Source organism: Lolium perenne, chromosome 7 (genome assembly GCF_019359855.2).
Source record: "Lolium perenne isolate Kyuss_39 chromosome 7, Kyuss_2.0, whole genome shotgun sequence".
Lineage (NCBI taxonomy): Eukaryota > Viridiplantae > Streptophyta > Magnoliopsida > Poales > Poaceae > Lolium > Lolium perenne.
The window spans coordinates 278,260,637-278,288,525 of NC_067250.2; the positions used below are offsets into that span (position 1 = coordinate 278,260,637).

A 27,889-nucleotide genomic window follows, 5' to 3' on the forward strand; every position below is an offset into this window, starting at 1 on the left:
CGATTAACTAAGACTTCCGAGTGGAGTTCAGGAAGCAGCACAAGATGTTCTTTATTCCGTGATGAAAGAGGTGACATATGACACCATGAGATTTTATTTCTTTTACCAAACAACATAGAGTTATCACAAATGAAAATGCACGACACACCTTGGTGATTTCTTGTGGCGGGCAGGAAGAGGTTCAGCGCTGGAAGATATAGATAGAATCGGGGGAAGAGAGCGAGTGAGCATGAGGCGAGGGAGACGACGACCAAGTGTATTGGATTACTGTCATGTACTCGGCCTGTGCGCGCGTGGAGCGCCGTTGCTCTTGGACATGCGACACTGCTCCAGGGCCGTCCGCCGTGGGAAGAGCCGTCTCTGGCGGAGCGGCGGCGACGGCCATGGTCTCTGGCCACGATGGGTTTAGGACGGGGTTAGCCAAGAGGGAGGAGCTCCAGAGAGGGGAACGGCCGAAGGCCTCGCCGGCGGCGGTGCCTCCACACGAACCCGCCAACGAAGCCGGGATCCTGGAGTCTCTCGCCTCCATCGCGGGCGATGGGACGGAGGTGGCAGCGCATGTCCCCTCGTTCGCCATGGATCCCTCCCGGAATGGCTGCGCGGGTAGATCTCGGGATTCGTGCCGCGGCGCGGGGCTGGAGGGCGGCGCCGAAATCGAATAGTAGGCCTCACTTCCGCCACTTTCGATGGTGCTGCGTTGCAGTCGTGCGTGCTTGAGCTCGCTGGGTGAAATACGTGATTTTCGTTGAGGCTTGCCCATCTAGTCATCTACGTACTCGCAGAGTCAAGGGATGCGGGCGGAGCCAATGAAGAAAGACGAAACGAGGACGCAGCTTTCATCTTTACAGGTTATGCTGAGATCTCGATCTTCGGTGAGATATTCTAGGGAGTCTAGCAAAATTAGCGCTACAACACACCATCTAAATTAGCGCGAGGGTGGACTTGGTTAGTTGCATGCGGTGGATTTTGCTAGAGAAGGATAACTAATTAGCCCCAGACAGACGGTGAGGTTGTTAGGATTTAAAACAGGCTGTTGAGCGGGCACGCGGGTGGCATTTGGGCTGGTGTTGTTTTGTTAGTTGCGTTTTCTTTGTGACGTGGGGGGTATTATTGTCCATCCTGAAAATGTGACACCAGGCATTCACCAGTTTGCTCTTAATAGTAGAGATAAACCACAACATTGCCACACTATTCCTTATTAGTTAACAGTAAAACTGGGCTAGCTTTTGGGGACGTCAGCCGTCGGATCTGATGATTGAACGATCCATATTGCTGGCTATCTCACCGCATTTCTTTTCAGGGAAAATTGGGGTCATACCATTAAAAGAACCAAACTTTAGAAAAATACCACTGAAGTTTTTGGCTTTGGAAAACTGCCACTGAAAGGCTGCTCCGTTATTGCTTTCTGCCATTGGCGTCAACTGGCCGTTTGCAAAGTTTTTTTTTTTTTTTTGAACAAGGGGTGGCGCCGAGGGCGCCAAATATTTCATTCAGCTCAAAGACAGTTTACAGCATGTAGTACAATTCCCTGAAGATGAATTTGAGAAAGAGTAGAGGCTATAGGGCAATTGCCTATTCTAGAGTGAGCTGAATTAGAACAGGAAAAGATAGGCAAAGTGATCGATTGGAAAATTAGAGCCAGCTGAACACACGCACACACTCAGGTTGCAGAAAAAAAAATCCACGCACACATCTGAGTACATGCAACATGAACACAACTCAATGCACGCACACACCTGACCAAGCCAGTTGAATAGATGATCCAAAAACAAATCTCCAGCAGCACTTTGCCTCTTAAACAGCATTATATTTGCCTCCCAAACAGCGTTATACAGCATATATTCAACAACATAAAAACCAATATGGGAGAATATAACAAAAGGGAGATATCACATCATCTTGAGCATATAAAGAAGACTTTCAGCAATATAGAGCTGAACTTCAGTACATAATATTGTTCACAGCAAAGTAGCATCTTTGCACATGCAGCAATACAAAAGTGAATTATCCCTCTGGGCAGCTAATTGATCTACTCAATGATGATCCGGCGATTGATACCTCCTGATGAGATTGCAGCCATCCTTCTAGTTGTAACACCTGGGCTAGTTGGAGAGAGAGAAGCCATCCTTCTAGTTGTTACACCAGGGCTGGCTGGAGAAAGAGGAGCCGCTGGTCGAGTTGCTACACCTGGGCTTGAATGCGGCAACACAGTGGGTTCAACAGATGTTTTGGAGGCCTGAACATCCTCTGATATGCTTTTCCTATGGGTTACAACTTGGTTAGTGAGGGAAAAGTGTTGCAGCATGATGTCTACGCACGCTTCTATTCCTGTAGACAGTGTTGGGCATCCAAGAGCAGAGGTTTGTAGAACAGCAGCAAGTTTCCCTTAAGTGAATCACCCAAGGTTTATCGAACTCAGGGAGGAAGAGGTCAAAGATATCCCTCTCAAGCAACCCTGCAATCACGATACAAGAAGTCTCTTGTGTCCCCAACACACCCAATACACTTGTCAGATGTATAGGTGCACTAGTTCGGCGAAGAGATAGTGAAATACAAGTAGTATGGATGTATATGAGTGGTAATAGCAATCTGAATAAAATATGGCAGCGAGTAAACATGCAACAGAACAGTAAGTAAACGGAGTTTCGATGCTTAGAAACAAGGCCTAGGGATCATACTTTCACTAGTGGACACTCTCAAGATTGCAATCATAATTGGATATAAATATAAGCACTTCACTATGCTATTTTGAATTACTCTCTGGCAAGATAACGAACACTAATTCATCATGTAGGCAAACCTTAAAGATGTATTCCCAAGTACTAATAAACACCCCACGCTGTCACTGTGAGCATTCATAGGAGGTACTAACACACCACAATTTCATAGAGACATCCAACTCAAATCATAACTCAGTGAATAAGTATTCTGTGAAATATATCCTAAGAGACCCACACGGTGCACACACTGTCACCTTTACACACGTGGGACAAGGAGTCTCCGGAGATCACATAAGTAAAACCCATTTGAATAGCATAACGACATCTAGATTACAAAGCTCATCATATGGATCTCAATAATGCAAACCAACTCATGAGATCATTGTATTGAAGTACATGGGAGAGAGATTAACCACATAGCTACCGGTACAGCCCTTAGCCTCGGGGGAGAACTACTCCCTCCTCATCATAGGAGATAGCGATGGCGATGAAGATGGCGGTGGTGTCGATGGAGATGACTCCGGGGGCAATTCCCCGTCCCGGCAGGGTGCCGGAACAGAGACTTCTGTCCCCCGAATTGGAGTTTCGCGATGGCGGCGGCTCTGGAAGGTTTTCTGGTGTTTCGTCAATCCGTGTCGAAGATTTAGGTCAGGAGGCAACTTATAGGCGAAGAGGCGGAGTCGGAGGGGCCACGGGGCCTCCTCACACTAGGGGGCGCCCCCCCTTGGGCCGCGCCGCCCACACATGTGGGGCCCCCAGGGCTCCCCTCTGGTCCCCCTTTGACTTTCTGGAAAGTTTCGGGAAAAATAAGATGTTGGGCATTGATTTCGTCCGATTACGAGAATATTTCCTTTCTAGGATTTCTGAAACCAAAAACAGCAGAAAACAGCAACTGGCCCTTTGACATCTCGTCAATAGGTTAGTTCCGGAAAACGCATCAAAACGATATAAAGTGTGAACAAAACATGTAGGTATTGTCATAAAACTAGCATGGAACATCAGAAATTATAGATACGTTTGAGACGTATCAAGCATCCCCAAACTTAGTTCCTACTCGCCCTCGAGTAGGTAAACGATAACAAGAATAATTTCTGAAGTGACATGTTACTTACATAATCTTGATCATACTATTGTAAAACATATGAGATGAATGCAGCGATTCGAAGCAATGATGAAGATAATGAGTAAACAAATGAATCATATAGCAAAGACTTTTCATGAATAATACTTTCAAGACAAGCATCAATAAGACTTGCATAAGAGTTACTCATAAAGCAATAAATTCAAAGTAAAGGTATTGAAGCAACACAAAGGAAGATATAAGTTTCAACGGTTGCTTTCAACTTCAACATATATATCTCATGGATAATTGTCAACATAAAGTAATATAACAGGTGCAATAGGTAAACATGTAAGAATCAATGCACACAGTTGATACAAGTGTTTGCTTCTGAGATAGAAAGAAGTAGGTAAACTGACTCAACAATAAAGTAAAAGATAGGCTCTTCGCAGAGGGAAGCATGGATTACTATATTTGTGCTAGAGCTTTTCATTTTGAAAACAAGAAACAATTTTGTCAATGGTAGTAATAAAGCATATGTGTTATGTATAAGATATCCTATAAGTTGCAAGCCTCATGCATAGTATACCAATAGTGCTTGCACCTTGTCCTAATTAGCTTGGATTAACATGGATTATCATTGCATAACATATGTTTCAACCAAGTGTCACAAAGGGGTACCTCTATGCCGCCTGTACAAAGGTCTAAGGAGAAAGCTCGCATTGGATTTCTCGCTTTTGATTATTCTCAACTTAGACATCCATACCGGGACAACATAGACAACAGATAATGGTCTCCTCTTTAATGCATAAGCATTCAACAACAGTTAATATTCTCATAAGAGATTGAGGATTAATTGTCCAAACTGAAACTTCCACCATGAATCATGGTTTTAGTTAGCGGCCCAATGTTCTTCTCTAACAATATGCATACTCAAACCATTTGATCATGAAAATCGCCCTTACTTTAGACAAGACGAACATGCATAGCAACTCACATGATATTCAACAAAGGTGTAAAAGTTGATGGCGTCCCCAGAAACATGGTTACTGCTCAACAAGCAACTTATTAAGAAATAAGCACATAAGTACATATTCTTCACCACAATAGTTTTTAAGTCTATTTTTCCCATGAGCTATATATTGCAAAGACAAAGAATAAAATTTTAAAGGTAGCACTCAAGTAATGTACTTTGGAATGGCAGAGAAATACCATGTAGTAGGTAGGTATGGTGGACACAAATGGCATAGTATTTGGCTCAAGGATTTGGATGCACGAGAAGAATTCCTCTCAATACAAGGCTAGGCTAGCAAGGTTGTTTGAAGCAAACTCAAGTGTAAAAGGTGCAGCAAAGCTTACACATGAACATATTGTAGGTATTATAAGACTTTACATTGTCTCCTTTTTGTTCAAACACCTCAACCAGAAAATATCTAGACTCTAAAGATCAATCATGCAAACCAAATTTTAACAAGCTCCATGTAGTTATTCATTAATGGGTACAAGGTACATGATGCAAGAGCTTAAACATGATCTATATGAGCACAACAATTGCCAAGTATCACATTATTCAAGACATTATACCATTTACCACATGCGGTATTTTCCGTTTCCAACCATATAACAATGAATGAAATAGTTCAACCTTCGCAATGAACATTAAAGATAAAGCTAAGAACATATGTGTTCATACGAAACAGCGGAGCGTGTCTCTCTCCCAAACAAAGAATGCTAGGATCCGATTTTATTCAAACAAAAACAAAAAACAAAAACAAACAGACGCTCCAAGTAAAGCACATAAGATGTGACGGAATAAAAATATAGTTTCACTAGAGGTGACCTGATAAGTTATCGATGAAGAAGGGATGCCTTGGGCATCCCCAAGCTTAGATGCTTGAGTCTTCTTAAAATATGCAGGGATGAACCACGGGGGCATCCCCAAGCTTAGACTTTTCACTCTTCTTGATCATATTGTATCATCCTCCTCTCTTGACCCTTGAAAACTTCCTTCACACCAAACTTCTCATAAACATCATTAGAGGGGTTAGTACTCAAAAAACTTTAATCCACCTTGGCCCTGTAGTGACACATTGCAAGAACTCAATAAAACATTAGCTACAGCTCTCCACGTCTAGAAAGCCTCACTTAAAGTCCACAAGAGACAATGCAAAAAAACAGAGACAGAATCTGTCAAAACAGAACAGCCAGTAAACACGAATTTTTAAGAGGTACTTCCGTTGCTCAAATCAGAAAACTCAAAACTAATGAAAGTTGCGTACATATCTGAGGATCACTCACGTAAATTGGCAGATTTTTCTGAGTTACCTACAGAGAATCATACCCAGATTTGTGACAGCAAGAAATCTGTTTCTGCGCAGAAATCCAAATCTAGCATCAACCTTCTATTAGAGACTTCACTTGGCACAACATTGCAATAAAATAAATAAAAGGAGAGGTTGCTACAGTAGTAACAACTTCCAAAACACAACAAAACAGTAGCAAAATAAACATATGGGTTATCTCCCAAGAAGTGCTTTCTTTATAGCCATTAAGATGGGCTCAGCAATTTTAATGATGCACTCGCAAGAAATAACATATGGGTTATCTCCCAAGAAGTGCTTTCTTTATAGCCATTAAGATGGGCTCAGCAATTTTAATGATGCACTCGCAAGAAATAAGAGTTGAAGCAAAGGAGAGTGATACGTCTCCAACGTACCTATAATTTCTGATGTTCCATGCTTGTTTTATGATAATACTTACATGTTTTTCTTGCACTTTATAATGTTTTCATGTATTTTCCGGAACTAACCTATTAACGAGATGCCGAAGGGCCAGTTGCTGTTTTCTGTTGTTTTTGGTTCCAGAAAGGTTGTTCGGGCAATATTCTCGGAATTCGACGAAACGAAGACCCAACATCTTATTTTTCCCAGAACCTTCCAGAAAGTCAAAGGGGGACCAGAGGGGAGCCCTGGGGGCCCCACATGTGTGGTCGGCGCGGCCCAAGGGGGGGCCGCCGCCCTAGTGTGAGGAGGCCCCGTGGCCCCTCCGACTCCGACTCTTCGCCTATTTAAGCCCTGGTGACCTAAATCTTCGATACCAATTGACGAAACTCCAGAAAGACTCCAGGGGCGCCGCCACCATCGCGAAACTCCGTTTTGGGGGACAGAAGTCTCTGTTCTGACACCCTGCCGGGACGGGGAAGTGCCCCCGGAAGCCATCTCCATCAACGCCACCGCCTCCATCATGCTCCGTGAGTAGTTCCCCCATGGACTACGGGTTCTAGCTGTAGCAAGTTGGTACTCTCTCCCCTATGTACTTCAATACAATGATCTCATGAGCTGCCTTACATGATTGAGATTCATCTGATGTAATCGGTGTTGTGTTTGTCGGGATCCGATGGATTGTTACATGATGCGTGTAGTTGACACATCCGTTGGGAACCCCAAGAGGAAGGTGTGATGCGCACAGTAGCAAGTTTTCCCTCAGAAAGAAACCAAGGTTTATCGAACCAGGAGGAGCCAAGAAGCTCGTTGAAGGTTGATGGCGGAGGAGTGTAGTGTGGCGCAACACCAGGGATTCCGGCGCCAACGCGGAACCTGCACAACACAATCACAGAACTTTGCCCCAACGTAACAGTGAGGTTGTCAATCTCACCGGCTTGCTGTAAACAAAGGATTAGATGTATAGTGTGGATGATGATGTTTGTTTGCGAAGAACAGTAAAGAACAATTACAGCTGTTTGTATTTCAGATGTAAAGAATGGGACCGGGGTCCACAGTTCACTAGTGGTGTCTCTCCCATAAGATAGCAGATGTTGGGTGAACAAATTACAGTTGGGCAATTGACAAATAAAGAAGGCATAACAATGCACATACATATATCATGATGAGTACTATGAGATTTAATCAGGGCATTACGACAAAGTACATAGACCGCTATCCAGCATGCATCTATGCCTAAAAAGTCCACCTTCAGGTTATCATCCGAACCCCCTCCAGTATTAAGTTGTAAACAATAGACAATTGCATTAAGTATGGTGCGTAATGTAATCAACACAAATATCCTTAGACAAAGCATCGATGTTTTATCCCTAGTAGCAACAGCACATCCACAACCTTAGAACTTTCTGTCACAGTCCCAGATTTAATGGAGGCATGAACCCACTATTGAGCATAAATACTCCCTCTTGGAGTCACAAGTATCAACTTGGCCAGAGCCTCTACTAGCAACGGAGAGCATGCAAGAACATAAATAACGTATATGATAGATTGATAATCAACTTGACATAGTATTCAATATTCATCGGATCCCAACAAACACAACATGTAGGATTACAAATAGATGATCTTGATCATGATAGGCAGCTCACAAGATCTAACATGATAGCACAATGAGGAGAAGACGACCATCTAGCTACTGCTATGGACCCATAGTCCAGGGGTGAACTACTCACACATCGATCCGGAGGCGATCATGGCGATGAAGAGACCTCCGGGAGATGATTCCCCTCTCCAGCAGGGTGCCGGAGGCGATCTCCTGAATCCCCCGAGATGGGATTGGCGGCGGCGGCGTCTCTGGAAGGTTTTCCGTATCGTGGCTCTCGGTACTGGGGGTTTCGCGACGAAGGCTTTAAGTAGGCGGAAGGGCGGAGTCGGGAGAGTCACGCGGGCCCCACATGCTAGGGCCGCGCGGGCCCCCCTTAGGCCGCGCCGCCCTATTGTGGCGGCGGCCCGTGGCCCCACTTCGTCTCCCCTCCGGTCTTCTGGAAGCTTCGTGCAAAAATAGGACCCTGGGCGTTGATTTCGTCCAACTCCGAGAATATTTCCTTACTAGGATTTCTGAAACCAAAAACAGCATAAAACAGCAACTGGCTCTTCGGCATCTCGTCAATAGGTTAGTGCCGGAAAATGCATAATAATGGCATATAATGTGTATAAAACATGTGAGTATCATCATAAAAGTAGCATGGAACATAAGAAATTATAGATACGTTTGGGACGTATCATTACATTATGATTGTCTATCTACAAAGTTTATGAAGTTATTGTTGCTGCAATCTTGTTGTGTTTAATGCTTGTCACTAGGGCCCGAGTGGCATGATCTTAGATTTAAGCTCTATACTTATTGCTTAGATTGTATCTACAAGTTGTATGCACATGTCTATGTCCGGAACCAAAGGCCCCAAAGTGACAGAAATTGGGACAACTGGAGGGGAAGGCTTAGATATGAGGATCACATGTTTTCACGGAGTGTTAATGCTTTGCTCCGGTGCTCTATTAAAAGGAGTACCTTAATTTCCAGTAGATTCCCTAGAGGCCCGGCTGCCACCGGCTGGTAGGACAAAAGATGTTGTACAAGTTTCTCATTGCGAGCACGTATGACTATATATGGAAAACATGCCTACATGATTAATGATCTTGATGTTCTGTCTTAATGCTATTTCAATCCTATCAATTGCCCAACTGTAATTTGTTCACCCAACACTTGTTATTGGAGAGTTACCATTAGTGTAGATAGCTGGGAACCCCGGTCCATCTTTCATCATCATATACTCGTTCTACATGTCATTGGAAGTAGTATCAACTATTTTCTGGTGCCATTGCTCTCATATTACTGCTAATGCTGCTGTGTTACTGTTACTACTGCTCTCATATTACTGCTGCTTTCACATCACCCCTGTTACTAGTGCTTTTCCAGGTGCAGCTGAATTGACAACTCAGTTGTTAAGGCTTATAAGTATTCTTTACCTCCCCTTGTGTCGAATCAATAAATTTGGATTTTACTTCCCTCGAAGACTGTTGCGATCCCCTATACTTGTGGGTTATCAAGACTATTTTCTGGCGCCGTTGCCGGGGAGGCATAGCTCTACTCATAAGTTCACCTGGGGAGTACACTCCACCTCTCTCTCTATTTTATTTTATTTTGTTTTGCTTAGTTTACTTTTGTCTAGTTTCTTTGTGCTTAGTTTATTCCTGTCTAGTATTATTTTGCTTAGTTTACTTTTGTCTAGTTTCTTTTTGTTTTGTTTTATTTTTCCTATATACCCGAAAATCCATAAAAATTTGAAAAACCAAAAAAATTAAAAAACTGTTGTTATGGAAGAACCCACAACCTATTTGGAGCTTATTGAATTATATAATAATTATAGAGAATCAAGAACGGGAAAAGTTATGAGTGATGTGATAGAAAAATTAAATACAATTGCTAAAATCTTGCTTAAACGCCATGATATAAACTGTTGCTCTCAACAGGATACTAAACATCTGAAATTTCAATGTGGCTTTAGTGAGGAAGTTTTAATTAAGAACTATAATTGGAATAGCTATATTCATTTTGGGTTCGAAGAAGTAGAACAATTTGTTTTGTTTATGGGAGCTTCTGAGATCGAATCCTTCATTGCCAGAAATTATGAAACTTGTGTTGTTTGTAAGGACCTTAAAGATTATGTCTCTTCTATCCTTAATTTTTGCATAGAAAGCTACAGTGATAATCCCTATATCATTGATTATAAAGAGAGACTCATTAATGCACAAGAATGCACTCACAATTTGCAGGAACCAGTGGAAGAAGAAATTGATGAACCTGAAAGCTCATTGGATGAAAAAGAAGAGGAGAGTGATGAACAAAAGGAGGAAGAATGGATTAGCTACCCATGCCAACCTTCTAATGAGAGTAACTCTTTATCTCTTACACTATTTAATTGTCCTCCATGCTTACCAAAGGAGGTTGAATGTTATGTTCCTGTGGATTCTCTTGAAATATTCCCTATGAGTAAAACTTGTGAGAATAATTATGCTACTGTTATTTATGATAATCCATGCTACTTTGATAAATCTTATGATAAATCTTATGATAATGCTTTGTTTGTGCCTGATGTCGATATGCATGGTAATAAAGAGTTTTGCTTGGCAAATGTTTATGATAAATCTCTAGATGATGGTCCTATGTTACTTGATAATATTAATTGCACTACTAATGAAAATGGGATTGGAGAGGTCTTGACTTTATCTATGAGTCTCATATGTCTTGAGAATAATCAATCATCTTGTTATATAATTGATAAAAGTAGGTTTGAAAGTTTTGATCCTATTATTTTTGAGCTTGATAAAAATTATGTGTTTATGGATCATGAAAAGCATGCTGTATATGATAGTTATGTTGTTGAGTTTGTTCATGAAGCTACTGAAAATTATTATGAAAGAGGAAAATATGGTTGTAGAAATTTGCATGGTACTAAAACACCTCTCTATATGCTGAAAATTTTGAAGTTACTCTCGTTTTACCTTCTTATGCTTGTCACTTTGTTCTTCATGAATTTATTTGTGTACAAGATTCCTATGCATAGGAAGTGGGTTAGACTTAAATGTGTTTTGAATTTGCTTTTTGATGCTCTCTTTTGCTTCAACTCTTATTTCTTGCGAGTGCATCATTAAAACTGCTGAGCCCATCTTAATGGCTATAAAGAAAGAACTTCTTGGGAGATAACCCATGTGTTTATTTTGCTACTGTTTTGTTGTGTTTTGGAAGTTGTTACTACTGTAGCAACCTCTCCTTATCTTTATTTCATTGCAATGTTGTGCCAAGTGAAGTCTCTAATAGAAGGGTGATGCTAGATTTGGATTACTGCGCAGAAACAGATTTCTTGCTGTCACGAATCTGGGTATGATTCTCTGTAGGTAACTCAGAAAAATCTGCAAATTTACGTGAGTGATCCTCAGATATGTACGCAACTTTCATTAGTTTTGATTTTTCTGATTTGAGCAACGGAAGTACCTCTTAAAAATTCGTGTTTACTGGCTGTTCTGTTTTGACAGATTCTGTCTCTGTTTTTTGCATTGTCTCTTGTGGACTTTAAGTGAGGCTTTCTAGACGTGGAGAGCTGTAGCTAATGTTTTATTGAGTTCTTGCAATGTGTCACTACAGGACTAAAGTGGATTAAAAGTTTTTTGAGTACTAACCCCTCTAATGAAGTTTATGAGAAGTTTGGTGTGAAGGAAGTTTTCAAGGGTCAAGAGAGGAGGATGATATATGATCAAGAAGAGTGAAAAGCCTAAGCTTGGGGATGCCCCCGTGGTTCATCCCTGCATATTTCAAGAAGACTCAAGCGTCTAAGCTTGGGGATGCCCAAGGCATCCCCTTCTTCATCAACTTATCAGGTTCTTCTATTGAAACTATATTTTTATTCGGTCACATCTAATGTGCTTTACTTGGAGCGTCTGTGTGCTTTTATTTTTGTTTTGTTTGAATAAGATCGGATCCTAGCAATCCTTGTGTGAGAGAGACACGCTCCGCTTTTTCATATGAACACTTGTGTTCTTCATTTTACTTTTAATGTTCAATGATAAAAGTTGGAAGCTATTGCATTTATTGCTATTTGGTTGGGAAAAGAAAATGCCTCATATTGTCTTGGATAATTTGATACTTGACAATTGTTTTGAGCTCTCAAGTAGATCATGATTAAGCTCTTGCATCATGTAGTTTAAACCTATTAGTGGAGAAATACCGTAGAGCTTGTTGAAACTGGTTTGCATGATTGGTCTCTCTAAGGTCTAGATATTTTCTGGTAGAAGTGTTTGAGCAACAAGGAAGACAGTGTAGAGTTTTATAATGCTTGCAATATATTCTTATGTAAGTTTTGCCGTACCGGTTCATACTTGTGTTTGCTTCAAACAACCTTGCTAGCCCAAAGCCTTGTACTGAGAGGAAATGCTTCTCGTGCATCCAAAACCTTGAGCCAAAACCTATGCCATTTGTGTCCACCATATCTACCTACTATGTGGTATTTCCTGCCATTCCAAGTAAATACTTCATGTGCTACCTTTAAACCTTCAAAATGCTTCTCAATTTGTGTTGATGTTTTATAGCTCATGAGGAAGTATGTGGTGTTTATCTTTCAATCTTGTCATTTACTCCTGACAAACTTTCATAATGGACTAGTGGCACATCCGCTTATCCAATAATTTTGCAAAAAGAGCTGGCAATGGGGTTCCCAGCCCCAATTAATTAACTTGCATTAATAATTCTCTTCACGTGTTTTGCTATGATTCATCAGTAAGCAACTTAATTTTGCAAATAGACACTCCTTCATGCTTTGTGAATGTTGGAAGGCACCCGAGGATTCGGTTAGCCATGGCTTGTGTAAGCAAAAGGTTGGGAGGAGTGTCAACCATAAATAAAACTAAAATACATGTATAAACAAAAGAGAAGACAGATGATCTACCTTGCTGGTAGAGATAACGTCCTTCATGGGAGCCTCTCTTGATAGTCTGGTTGATGAGGTGGTTAGAGTACCTGCTACCATTCGTTGACAACAACAAACACCTCTCAAAACTTTACTTTTATGCTCTCTATATGATTTCAAAACTTAAAAAGCTCTAGCACATGATTTAATCCCTGCTTCCCTCTGCGAAGGGCCTTTCTTTTACTTTATGTTGAGTCAGTTTACATACTTCCTTCCATCTTAGAAGCAAACACGTGTGTCAATTGTGCATTGATTCTTACATACTTGCTTATTTGCATTCATCATATTACTTTGTGTTGACCATTATCCATGAGATATACATGTTGAAAGTTGAAAGCAATTGCTGAAACTTAAATCTTCCTCTGTGTTGCTTCAATGTCTTTACTTTGAATTTATTGCTTTATGAGTTAACTCTTATGCGAGACTTTTGATGCTTGTCTTGAAAGTACTATTCATGAAAAGTTTTGCTATATGTTATCTATTTGTTAGCAACTATAGATCATTGCCTTGAGTCACTGCATTCATCTCATATGCTTTATAATAGTATGATCAAGATTATGTAAGTAGCATGTCACTACAGAAATTACTCTTTTTATCGTTTACCTACTCGAGGGCGAGCAGGAACTAAGCTTGGGGATGCTGATACGTCTCCAACGTACCTATAATTTCTGATGTTCCATGCTTGTTTTATGATAATACTTACATGTTTTGCTTGCACTTTATAATGTTTTTATGCATTTTCCGGAACTAACCTATTAACGAGATGCCGAAGGGCCAGTTGCTGTTTTCTGTTGTTTTTGGTTCCAGAAAGGCTGTTCGGGCAATATTCTCGGAATTCGACGAAACAAAGACCCAACACCTTATTTTTCCCGGAACCTTCCAGAAAGTCAAAGGGGGACCAGAGGGGAGCCCTGGGGGCCCCACACGTGTGGTCGGCGCGGCCCAAGGGGGGGCGCCGCCCTAGTGTGAGGAGGCCCCGTGGCCCCTCCGACTCCGACTCTTCGCCTATTTAAGCCCTGGTGATCTAAATCTTCGATACCAATTGACGAAACTCCAGAAAGACTCCAGGGGCGCCGCCACCATCGCGAAACTCCGTTTCGGGGGACAGAAGTCTCTGTTCCGGCACCCTGCCGGGACGGGGAAGTGCCCCCGGAAGCCATCTCCATCAACGCCACCGCCTCCATCATGCTCCGTGAGTAGTTCCCCCATGGACTAAGGGTTCTAGCTGTATCTAGTTGGTACTCTCTCCCCTATGTACTTCAATACAATGATCTCATGAGCTGCCTTACATGATTGAGATTCATCTGATGTAATCGGTGTTGTGTTTGTCGGGATCCGATGGATTGTTACATTATGATTGTCTATCTACAAAGTTTGGGAAGTTATTGTTGCTGCAATCTTGTTGTGTTTAATGCTTGTCACTAGGGCCCGAGTGGCATGATCTTAGATTTAAACTCTATACTTTATTGCTTAGATTGTATCTACAAGTTGTATGCACATGTCTATGTCTGGAACCAAAGGCCCCAAAGTGACAGAAATTGGGACAACTGGAGGGGAATGCTTAGATATGAGGATCACATGTTTTCACGGAGTGTTAATGCTTTGCTCCGGTGCTCTATTAAAAGGAGTACCTTAATTTCCAGTACATTCCCTAGAGGCCCTGCTGCCACCGGCTGGTAGGACAAAAGATGTTGTACAAGTTTCTCATTGCGAGCACGTATGACTATATATGGAAAACATGCCTACATGATTAATGATCTTGATGTTCTGTCTTAATGCTATTTCAATCCTATGAATTGCCCAACTGTAATTTGTTCACCCAACACTTGTTATTGGAGAGTTACCACTAGTGTAGATAGCTGGGAACCCCGGTCCATATTTCATCATCATATACTCGTTCTACATGTCATTGGAAGTAGTATCAACTATTTTCTGGTGCCATTGCTCTCATATTACTGCTACTGCTGCGTATTCATTACTATTGCTCTCATATTACTGCTGCTTTCACATCACCCCTGTTACTAGTGCTTTTCCAGGTGCAACTGAATTGACAACTCAGTTGTTAAGGCTTATAAGTATTCTTTACCTCCCCTTGTGTCGAATCAATAAATTTGGGTTTTACTTCCCTCGAAGACTGTTGCGATCCCCTATACTTGTGGGTTATCAGAGAGCATCAAAAAGCAAGTTCAAAACACATTTAAGTCTAACCCACTTCCTATGCATAGGAATCTTGTACAAAAATAAATTCATGAAGAAGAAAGTGACAAGCATAAGAAGATAAAACACGAGTAACTTCAAGATTCTCAACATAGAGAGGGGAAATTTAATATTATTAAGATGCATATAACCGTGTTTTCCTCTCTCATAATAACTTTCAGTAGCATCATTGATGAAATCCACAATATACCCATCACTTAAAACATTCTTATCATGGTTCATATGCACAAAAGTATCATTAATTTTGGCATAAGAAGAGTTCTTCTCATTAATAGTAATTGGAGCAAGATTATTATCAAGAATTTGAACATGGTAAACAAGTTGCATACTAAGGGAATTGTTTTTAGCAATCCAATCATAACTATGACAAGTTTCATAAGGATAGTTATAACCTATATCATAGCATTCTTTATAATAATCATCAAAGATCGGAGGCATAGTGTCATCATAAGAAACAGAATAGTTATCTTTCACAGTATGTTCATCTGTGACCATACCATCGTTGTTACTAGAAGGAGATGTATCAAACATATAATGATCAGTAGCAAAAGGATTTTCAAACACCTCATCCCCAAGCTTAGAGCTTTCTATATCATTACGAGAGGAAGCATGGATAGTACTGATACTATGGCAATTATTAACATCATCATTTTCAGAATTAGTTTCCCAGAGATTTCCAATATCAAAAGTAGTGTGCTCTTTCAAATCATGATCACTAATGTAGGTAAAGGGCATAGGAAGATCATTGTACTCAGATTCATTATCATAATAATCATTAGGAGCAACATACTTACGGTTACCTATCGTTATCTCATACACACGGTGATACGCCGTTACCTCTTTCTCTTTATTCCCCTTCCTCTTCTTCCTTTCCTTCTCCTCGTTCCCTTCTTTAGGAGGAAAAGGCTTGATGAGGGGCTCCTCCACATAACCTGATTTATTTCCAGAAACAATAGAAGAAACTTGGGAGGATTCCTCCTTTTCATTAATAAGTTCAAAACACACAGCGGTCCTATCATATTTTGGCAAAGTGTCCTCTTCTAAAATATTTTGTATGTAAGTATTTGTATGGCAATTATCAATGCAATAAGAAAGACACCCATGCAGGACATCATCAATATCAAGATCACTCATATGTAACAAAGAGATTTTTCTTGATAACTCTTCACGCCACAAAAATAAAGTAAGTTCATCATGCTGATTAAGAGTAATTTCATCATTACAATACAAATTTGCAGTACTCATGGGGTTCGGATTATCATTGGAGGAGCATTGAAAATTAAAATGACCCACTCTATGGCAAAGTTCACAAATAAAAGGATAGCTGGCACAAACTTTTTTACCAAGATCATCTAGAACCCTAGACCACTTTCTAGTTTTTTCATTAATATGGTGGATACAATATTCATCTTCGATTTGATTAATTCCACAAGGTCTATGCATTCCACAAAAATTAACATGCTTATAGGAAATAGCATTCTTAGGAGTTTGAGCCTGTTTATTGCAATCATTAACAACAATTTCATCCTTCATGCAAGCATCTTTAAAAGGTTCATGATACTTATCAAAATTCTTCTTAGGCAATTCAAAATGAGAGGCAAAAGCTTTATAAAGATTTGCAACAACTTGAGAGTCAAGACCATAAGTAGCACTCATATTTCGAATTTTATCAGTATCCATAAAAGTTTCAATGCATTCATAATCGTAATTTATACCTGACTCTTTACCTTTGTTGTTCTCCCATCCTTCAGTATTCTCCTGAATCCGATCAAGAAGGTCCCTTTTAAACTCTTCTTCATTGCGTGTAAATGATCCAGAACAAGTAGTATCCAGCAAGGTTTTATCCTGAAAAGAAAGTCTTGCATAGAAAAAAAAAATTTTGAGGGTAAAACAGTGGGAATGCCCACTGCAATTTTTATTAATAAAATATAGAGTTACAAAAAGTACAAAGATTTACAAAAGAGAGTGAGAAACTCTCCAAAATAAACTAAAGCTGCGTTTGAATCCAATTCTTGAGAGCCAATATATGCTTTTTCTTCATTCTGTGTTCTAAAAGTTTTAGCTCCTGTATATATACTGCTTTCCAACTATTGAAGATAGCATTCTGATCCTTGAAAACCTTGTTATTTCTGATAATCCAAATTCCCCAAGCTGCTAGGATGACAATTTCCATAGCAAAAGGCTGGTTGATTTTTGTTATCATGTCTTCAAACGCCTCTAAAATCGATAATCTTCTATCTCTCTGGGGACATACAAAATTCCAACACTGATCTGCAAAAGGGCATGCCCAGAAAAGATGGACAAGCGTTTCTTCTTCATCACAATTACTGACCACACACTGATAAGATTGCAACTATAGCTTCTTTCTTCTCAGAAGATTCCTTGTGTTTAATCTGTCATGAAGCAAAAGCCAAAAGAAGAACTTATGTTTTGCTTGACAAGAAGACTTCCAGATTAAGGAGAAAATCTTTGGTGCTGGTGAATATCCAATCATAGTCTTATATGCATCTTGAGAGGAGAATTCTGCATTGCCCCAAATATATGTCCAAGTATCTTTGTTGCCAGCATGTATTGTTCTGAGAGTTCTTTGACATAGTAATTCCAGTGACTGAAACTCTTCATATGCTTCCTGAGAAAGAGGAAGATGAAACATATCCTCTAGGTACTCTGTATGAATTACCTTTTCTACAGTCCAGTCTGTATATTTAGCAAAATATACAAGGTGTGGAAATTTCTAATGAAGGCAATTATTCTCCCAAAGATCAGTCCAAAAACTCACAGAACTCCCATCACCAATGTTACATCTTGCCATAGCTTTATAAATGTCTAATAATTTTAGGTGAGATTTCCACCAGAAGGACCCTTCTAAATTAACAGTGGGAAGATTGCCATTTGAGTAATAAGATTCCTTGACTAGGTGCACCCAAGGGATGTCAAGATTGTTGAAGTATTTATGAAGATTCTTTAACATTAGTGCCTTATTTTGTATTTCCAAATTGAGGACTCCCAAACCTCCTTGCTCTTTGGGTCTGCATATCTTTTTCCATGCAACAAGGGCAGAACCATTGGCCTGAACATCAGCATTTTTCTTCCTCCATAGACAGTGTCTCATGTATTTCACTACTTGCTCCTTAATGGCTACTGGGACATCAAAGCAGCACATGAAGAAAACTGGCATGGAAGCCAGAACAGATTTAACCAGTTGTAACTTGCCCCCATAGTTTAAGAAGTCAGCAATCCCACCTAATCTTGACTGTGTTCTTTGTATAATTGGCAAGAAAGGCTCCATGGAAGGTTTAATAATAGAAAGAGGTAATCCAAGATATGTAAAAGGTAAAGATCCTTTCTGACAATGCATTGTTGCAGAGAAATGATTAAGCCTCTCCTCACTCAAATATATGGGAATCATATTTGATTTGTTGTAGTTCACTTTCAGACCAGTAGAATCAGCAAAAGTTTGGAGAAGAGCTTTAAGGCAAACTAGATTTCTAGCATCAGCTTTCATTATAACAAGAGTGTCATCAGCATATTGGATAATAGGGAAGTCAGGGCATGCAGCTGAAGGAATTGGTTTATCTATCAAACCTTGGGCCATTGCTTTATTCAGGACTGATTGTAGAAGGTCTGCTGCCAGCACAAAGAGAAGGGGTGATAGAGGATCCCCTTGCCTAACCCCTCTTTTGCAATCGAATTTTTTCCCAGGTGATCCATTCAGTAGAACGGCAGAGGTTCCAGAACTAAGGATTAATTGAATCCATCTGATCCATCTTTCTCCAAAACCTCTAGCTCTTAAAATTTCTAGTGTAGTGCCATGTTCAATCTTGTCAAAAGCCTTCTCAAAATCTAGCTTAAGAATAACAATCTCTTCTTTTGACTTATGACATTGAAAAAGGTATTCAAAAGCCCAGCCTAAGCAATCCTGAATGGATCTTTGCTTCAGAAATCCATACTGATTCTTGTGAACTAGCTGAAGAATGATCTTCTGCAGTCTGTTTGCTAACAATTTAGTGATGATTTTGAGCACTGTATTTAGCAAAGATATAGGTCTGAAATCACTAGGTAGCATTGGGGAATCATTCTTTGGAATTAATGTAATATATGAAGAGTTTATGCTTTATCAATGATGATTATCAATGTAATAGCATAGAAATTATCAATGATGATATTACCAGGAAGCTCATGAATGGGGCATTTGAGCATTAAAGACTTCAATCTCCCCCATGCTTGGGCAATACTCTCTCCATCATGAGGCCAGAAATTATATATGCGGTTCCGGTCTTTGTGAATTTCACTTGGAGGATAGAATTTAGAGTAAAATAGAGGCACAATATCCTTCCAATCAAGAGAATCCCCATTCTTCAGCAATTTATACCAACGCGCCGCTTTACCAGACAACGATATAGAGAATAGTTTCTTCCTAACTTCATCCATAGAGATACCTGCACACTTGAATAACCCGCATAATTCATGCAAAAACAGTAAATGATCTCCAGGATGGACAGTTCCATCCCCTTCATAGCGGTTATCCATAACATGTTCAATAATTTTCATAGGTATTTTATATGAAATACTTTGAGCAGGTGCATTTAAAATATCAGAAGCATCATTAGAGTTATCGCATATGGGAGATAAAGCATTATCAGAGCAAAATATTTCTTCCAAAGCTGAGGAGCAAAAAAGATTATTTTTATATAAACTAGCTTCCCCAAGCTTAGACTTTTCCATAGCATTAGCAGTAATTGCATTCATTCTAATAACATTGCTACTATCATGCAGATAAGGTTCCATAGGTTTTTTAATTTTCGCATCAAACAATTCATATCTTAACTCAGGAAATAGATTGAAAAGCTCATTGTTGTTTTCCATTATGCCTAACTAGTGAAAAAAAAACAAGAAAAAAAAGATGCAATTGCAGGATCTAAAGGAAATAGCTTCGAGCACTCACACACCGGCAACAATTGTAGGAAATAGCTTAGTAGTTGGAGGATGTGAATACCTTTTACCTTACCTCCCCGGTGATGTCTACGGGTGCTTCTATTCTTGTAGACAGTGTTGGGCCTCCAAGAGCAGAGGTTTGTAGAACAGCAGCAAGTTTCCCATAAGTGGATCACCCAAGGTTTATCGAACTCAGGGAGGAAGAGGTCAAAGATATCCCTCTCAAGCAACCCTGCAATCACGATACAAGAAGTCTCTTGTGTCCGCAACACACCTAATACACTTGTCAGATGTATAGGTGCACTAGTTCGGCGAAGAGATAGTGAAATACAAGTAATATGGATGTATATGAGTGGTAATAACAATCTGAATAAAATATGGTAGCGAGTAAATATGCAACAGAACAGTAAATAAACGGAGTTTCGATTCTTAGAAACAAGGCCTAGGGATCATACTTTCACTAGTGGACACTCTCAACATTGATCACATAATAAAACCACTCTACACTCTTTTGTTGGATGATGAACACCACTAATTGCGTAGGGCTACAAGAGCACCTCAATGCCGGAGTTAACAAGCTCCACAACATTCAATGTTCATATTTAAATAACCTTAGAGTGCATGATAGACCAACGCAATCACACCGAGAACTAACATAGCATGCACACCGTCACCGACAGACTATGAAAGGGGGAATAAATTGCATCAATACCATCATAGTAATAGTTAACTTCATAATCTACAAGAGATCACAATCATAAACTACGCCAAGTACTACACGATGCACACACTGTCACCATTACACCGTGGAGGAGGAATAGAATATTTTAATAACATCACTAGAGTAGCACATAGATGATATTCAACTAGATCACAAAGAGAGAGATGAACCACATAGCTACAGCAGAGCCCTCAGCCCCGGGGGTGAATTACTCCCTCCTCATCATGGAGGCAGCGATGGCGGTGAAGATGGCGGTGGAGACGGCGGTGGAGATGACTCCGGGGGCAATTCCCCGTCCCGGCAGGGTGCCGGAACAGAGACTTCTGTCCCCCGAATTGGAGTTTCGCGATGGCGGCGGCTCTGGAAGGTTTTCTCGGGTTTCGTCAATCTGGGTAGGGTTTTCGCGACGGAGACCTTAAGTAGGCGGAAGGGGAGCCTCGGAGGGGCCCTGCTGGGCCCTCACACTAGGGGGCGCGCCCCACCCCTTGGCCGCGCCGCCCTGGCGTGTGGGGCCCCCTGGCTCCTCTCCGGTACTTCTTCGATGCACTGGAAACTTCCGGGAAAAATAAGGTGCAGGGCATTGATTTCGTCCGATTCCGAGAATATTTTCTTACTAATATTCTGAAACCAAAAACAGCAGAAAACAGCAACTGGCCCTTCGGCATCTCGTCAATAGGTTAGTTCCGGAAAACGCATCAAAACGATGTAAAGTGTGTATAAAACATGTAAGTATCATCATAAAAGTAGCATGGAACATAAGAAATTATAGATACGTTTGGGACGTATCACCCGGCAACAGCGCCAGAAAATAGCTTGATGTCTACGCACGCTTCTATTCCTGTAGACAGTGTTGGGCCTCCAAGAGCAGAGGTTTGTAGAACAGCAGCAAGTTTCCCTTAAGTGAATCACCCAAGGTTTATCGAACTCAGGGAGGAAGAGGTCAAAGATATCCCTCTCAAGCAACCCTGCAATCACGATACAAGAAGTCTCTTGTGTCCCCAACACACCCAATACACTTGTCAGATGTATAGGTGCACTAGTTCGGCGAAGAGATAGTGAAATACAAGTAGTATGGATGTATATGAGTGGTAATAGTAATCTGAATAAAATATGGCAGCGAGTAAACATGCAACAGAACAGTAAGTAAACGGAGTTTCGATGCTTAGAAACAAGGCCTAGGGATCATACTTTCACTAGTGGACACTCTCAACATTGCAATCATAATTGGATATAAATATAAGCACTTCACTATGCTATTCTGAATTACTCTCTGGCAAGATAACGAACACTAATTCATCATGTAGGCAAACCTTAAAGATGTATTCCCAAGTACTAATAAACACCCCATGATGAGCATTCATAGGAGGTACTAACACACCACAATTTCATAGAGACATCCAACTCAAATCATAACTCAGTGAATAAGTATTCTGTGAAATATAGCCTAAGAGACCCACACGGTGCACACACTGTCACCTTTACACACGTGGGACAAGGAGTCTCCGGAGATCACATAAGTAAAACCCACTTGAATAGCATAACGACATCTAGATTACAAAGCTCATCATATGGATCTCAATAATGCAAAGCAACTCATGAGATCATTGTATTGAAGTACATGGGAGAGAGATTAACCACATAGCTACCGGTACAGCCCTTAGCCTCGGGGGAGAACTACTCCCTCCTCATCATAGGAGACAGCGATGGCGATGAAGATGGCGGTGGTGTCGATGGAGATGACTCCGGGGGCAATTCCCCGTCCCGGCAGGAAGCCGGAACAGAGACTTCTGTCCCCTGAATTGGAGTTTCGCGATGGCGGCGGCTCTGGAAGATTTTCTGGTGTTTCGTTAATCCGTGTCGAAGATTTAGGTCAGGAGGCAACTTATAGGCGAAGAGGCGGAGTCGGAGGGGCCACGGGGCCTCCTCACACTAGGGGGGCGCCCCCCCCTTGGGCCGCGTCGCCCACACGTGTGGGGCCCCCAGGGCTCCCCTCTGGTCCCCCTTTGACTTTCTGGAAAGTTCCGAGAAAAATAAGATGTTGGGCATTGATTTCGTCCGATTCCGAGAATATTTCCTTTGTAGGATTTCTGAAACCAAAAACAGCAGAAAACAGCAACTGGCCCTTCGGCATCTTGTCAATAGGTTAGTTCCGGAAAACGCATCAAAACGATATAAAGTGTGAACAAAACATGTAGGTATTGTCATAAAACTAGCATGGAACATCAGAAAGTATAGATACGTTTGAGACGTATCACAGCACAACCTTAAAAAAACATTGCAGCACATGTATGGCTGAAAATAGTACATTACTTTGCTTTTTTCCCTTTCTTTGGACGAGGTGGTGGAAGCTCTTGTTCTAGTTCAGCTTGAGTAGCAGTACAACCCTTTTCTATATGCCCAAACTGAAAGCATCTTTTGCATTGATATGGTCCTCTTTTCCCCAGCTCCCCACTCGCCTTAATTCTCTGTTTTCGTGGTCTGCCAGCAGCCCTTTGTAGAGGTGGAGGAATCATTTCAAAACCAACATCAACCTTTGGCCATTCTGACCTGCCATTCATTGGAGCGATCTGAAACTGATAGGCCATCTTGAATCTCTCTACGGAATAGTAGTCATGCACAAAGTCCTCATTCTTTAGTTGCCTAACTTTGCCAACCAAGTATATACCATGAGGGCATGGTTTTCCGGACACCTCCCATTGTCCACAACCACATTCTCTTTTCTCAAGGTCAACAGCATACCTCCATGTCTTCCCTTCTTTTGTTGTTCCTGATATTTCACCTGACATGGGACCACTTTTCTGGAGTTCATACTGCAGCCCTCGATTCTTCATGCTTAACTCATGTAACACACTTGGGAGGATGAGGCCTTGAAGTCTATTGGCTATCACTTGCCTCGTGTACATCTTTTCCTGGATCATTTGCCTAATCTTGTCCAATCAGATAGTCAACTGGAAGGTCTTTGTAATCCTTAATCCAATTGTTGAAGCATTCTGATATGTTGTTGTTAACATAATCAACTTTGCACTCTTTGGAGAATTTGGATCTACTCCATATCAGATTGTGATGCTTATTTAAAAATGCAAGACAATCAGCTGCAATTTTCTCCATCAATGCATCATGTCTACGACTTGTGCATGCCCACGCACAAGGCCACATGTATTTCAGTACCTCGCCCTTGAACTTCTTTCGAAAATTAGCCATTAGGTGTCTAAAACACTCACGGTGCTCTGCATCATCTCCAAAGGCTTTCTTGACACCATATGCTAGTCCCTTGCAAGCATCAGTGTGGATCGTCAACCCAGGTGGAGTGCCAACTGCTTTCTTGAGGTTGCTCATGAACCATGCCCAATTGGCATTATTTTCTTTCCCAAAAATACCATACGCAACTGGATACATCCAATTGTGTCCATCAATGGCAGTTGCTGCAGCCAACTGTCCATTATACTTACCAGTGAGGTGTGTGGAATCAACACCAAGATATGGTCTACACCCAGCCAAAAAGCCATCAACACATGCTCTAATGCACACAAACATCCTTGAAAAATGCATTTGTCCATTGATCTTCTTGCAATCGATATCAACAATGCTTCCTGGACAAGCTTCTTCTAGAGCTGCTTTGAATCTCCATAACATTGTGAAGCTCTCTTCCCAAGTACCATGAAGCTCATTCATAGCAGCTTTCTTCCCAGCCCACACTTTAAAATATGACATCTCAATCTTGTATTGTGTCTGCAATCTTTTCTGTAACTTCTTTGCACTCAGAGTGGGATCCTCTTGCACAATATCTTTTGTTCTTCGAGATATCCAAGACGTGGAAGCTTGATGTCCCGTTAGTGTGGCTGAACCGGCACATGTGTGATCATCCAATGAAGATAGATTAACAACCTGCAAATAAGTATGATTTACAAAGTTAGACAAGTCTGTGAGAAATGTGCAATAAATAAAACAATAAACCTGCAAATAAAATATTACTAACCATAAATGTGTTGCCACCATGAAGTTTCTTCGCATAAACTCTCCACTCACAGTCTTCAGCTGCACACCTTGCCCTGTATCTAGTTGTGTCACTATGTTCAACCATGGTCTCAAATGAATTTTTGATGGCATATGTTCTCATAATCTGGATAAACTCTTCTTTATCACCAAATGTATCTTTTTCCTTGATGACTGGATTCTCTAGATCATGTGTTGTGTATGGCACAAAATAATCATCTCTCGCTCCAGCCTCATCATCTTGAACACATTCAGTATCAAATTCTGGAATAGGCCTTGCCCTCTTTCTTTTATTCACTTCTACTGCATTTTTTTCGGCTGGCTTTGACTCACGGGCTGCATCATCCACCTTTTTGAAGTACCTCCACTCTTCATCTGCTCCAGCTGGTTCATCTCCATGAGGATCACACCCAAAAGTCATGAAGTGTTCTTTTTCTTCCTCTTCAGCCATTGGTGGCCCTGCAGTTGTTTCTCCATATGTTGGTACTTCTGCCCATGCAAACCCCTCAACTTTGATCTCCTCCTCAACCACCTTGGTAGCAGCACTCATGTCCTCATCGGCAACATTGGTCTCAACATGGCCCTCGTCCCATGCACCCACTACCATGAACAACTTAACCACTTGCGATGCCCTTAGCAATTCAAGAAGCTGATTGTCAGTATCTAACCTGCATTTCATATGCTGCTTTGAATCAACAACCCAAAAGTTTGCCTTTTGGTCGCTGGCCCATGTGAAGTATGGATCAATATCCTTGTGCAGATCAATCAGTGCATACTTTTCAGAATCAACAACCCAACTTACAGTCCTACCCTTACTATAAACCTTTTTGCCATCTATAATACTGAAGTATGAGTTGACAAGGATCTCTAATCTACAAGCAGTTTTTGGATCAACTCTGCAATATGCAAGCCAGAAACACAAAAAAAGAGGAACACATAAGAACCTCATGACTCGTCCACACACAAATCTGGAGATATTGAGTGGGATTACCCTTCTTGAACTTGAGATTCATCCATCCTTGGTCAATTTCCTGGTTCCTTGTCTCCGCTCTACAAAATCCCCAAAAACTAGGGTTCATACCATGCACAAGAGCACGGGAAGGAGACAGATCGCGAGGGAAACGAGGGGGATAGAGGAGGAAGAGGGTCTTTACCATGGAGGAGCTCACGGAGGAGGATGAGCCGCCGCCGGGGAGGCGCGTCGCCGGCAGCTAGCGGCAGGGAAGTCGCGCCGCCGCGTCTCCTTTCTTCAGTCGGTCTTGGCTGGTGGGTGCGTGTGTGGTTCGTTCAGTCTGGGCTCAGCCTGGCCAATTAATCTGGCTGATACGTGGTTGCAAACGGCCAGTTGACGTCAATGGCAGAAACCAATAACGGAGCAGCTTTTCAATGGTAGTTTTCTAAAGCCAAAAATTTACGGGAGTGGTGTTTTGGAACATGGGTGCATATGCTCCCTATATTTTAAAATGCATGTTATGTATATTTTAAATTTTAAAAAAATTGAAACAAAAAATTTGTACGTACATCTTCACGTGCTACGCGCTCACAAAGTCTTTTCATACAAAATCGACTTATCATGTGACGTTTGTAAAAAAGATAAAATTCAGTGCTAAAAATAATGCTTTTCACAAGATAAAGTTTCTCTTTTTTACATAGACCACAAAAAATATTGGTTTTTCGTGAAACTTAGCGAATGCATATACATTATGGAGATGTACATGTAGAATTTTTATCCAAATATTTTGACATTTCGAAATATATTTTTTTGGTAGAGGGAGCATACGCACCCGGGAGCCGAATTGAATTTCCGAAAACTTCAGTGGTATTTTTCTAAAGTTTGGTTCTTTTAATGGTATGCCCCCAATTTTCCCTTCTTTTCACTACGCACACCTGCTTGTCCCGGCTGGCCCAACGTTTCTGGGCTGGTACTCCCGAGACCAACCTAGACGATCTGTGGTGAATCGGGCCGAGACGGGTAAGATATGGCCTATAATGTCTACATGCGAGGTTGGCCCATTTCCACTACCCCATGACCACGAGTCCACGATCGCCTTTCCCCCTTCCGAGCGTGGCGCCGCCTTACGGTGATTACTCGCGGCGGCGCATCGAGCCATCGACCCCTCCTCCTTTAGGCGCTCAACTCTGCAATGAATCCAGTGATTCAACATCTGCTCGGCAACCACAACGGCGGCATCGTCATCACGCACCGCAGCATCATCTTCTTGGACACCTCAAACGTCTAAAGATCCTCATCGGCAAGGTCGCTGTGTAGTCCACGGATCACACGAGCCTAACCTGCTACGTGGGTGAGAAAGCGGTAGCGGTAGCATTTGACGGTGATGAATTTGTCACAGTATCAGGTGAGGAAGCGGTGCTGACCATCTAGCAGGTAGTGGTGAGAAAGATGTTGCTGCTACACGAGGAGAAGGCAAGGCTCTCATTGATCTTCCTGGAATTGGTTTCTTCTTGCACTCATATTTCTTAGATTTCCTAACGTTGTCGCTTTCATATCTGAATCATCATTTCTTTTGATATGCTCCTTTATTTATGTTCTTTGGTAACGAATACATTTGTTTTTTTAAGGAGTTTGGATCGAGCAAAAGATTACTTCACCATCTCATCCACGTGGCTCCGTTGGTCCCAACCCCTGACTGCGCCTGCTGCCTTCCGGTTCCTAGGTGCACAGACAATCATTGAAATCATGCGTAAGGATGGATATACAGCCTTTTCGTTAAAACAGTAGTATAACAAATTGTTGTAGGAGTCGCAGATGGTTGATTCTGCAGAGGGGTGGGCAGCAAGGTTGATTGATTGAAGAAGTGCACAACAAAGAGTGTTGATCAGAATTGTTTGTACAATGCGCTCATCAGGCTAAAGTAAAAATAAAAACACTCAGGTGTTCTGTGGGTGTTGGCCTCGAAGTGCCAAAGAGCGTCCCATGAGTCTGATCCATCCCAGGATACTTAGCTTTACGTTTCTTGGGAGAAAGAGATGAATATCTTTGG

General features: G+C 41.3%; 1 non-coding gene across 1 annotated transcript; it reads right to left on the minus strand.

The window, feature by feature from the left end:
- Positions 1–1,853: 1,853 nt before the first annotated feature.
- On the minus strand, positions 1,854–25,704 carry LOC127325869 (uncharacterized). Its single transcript, XR_011748132.1, has 3 exons — positions 24,871–25,704; positions 23,205–24,779; positions 1,854–2,261 (listed from the first exon to the last, which is right to left on the minus strand). It is a non-coding gene; the product is annotated as an uncharacterized protein (transcript).
- Positions 25,705–27,889: the final 2,185 nt, after the last annotated feature.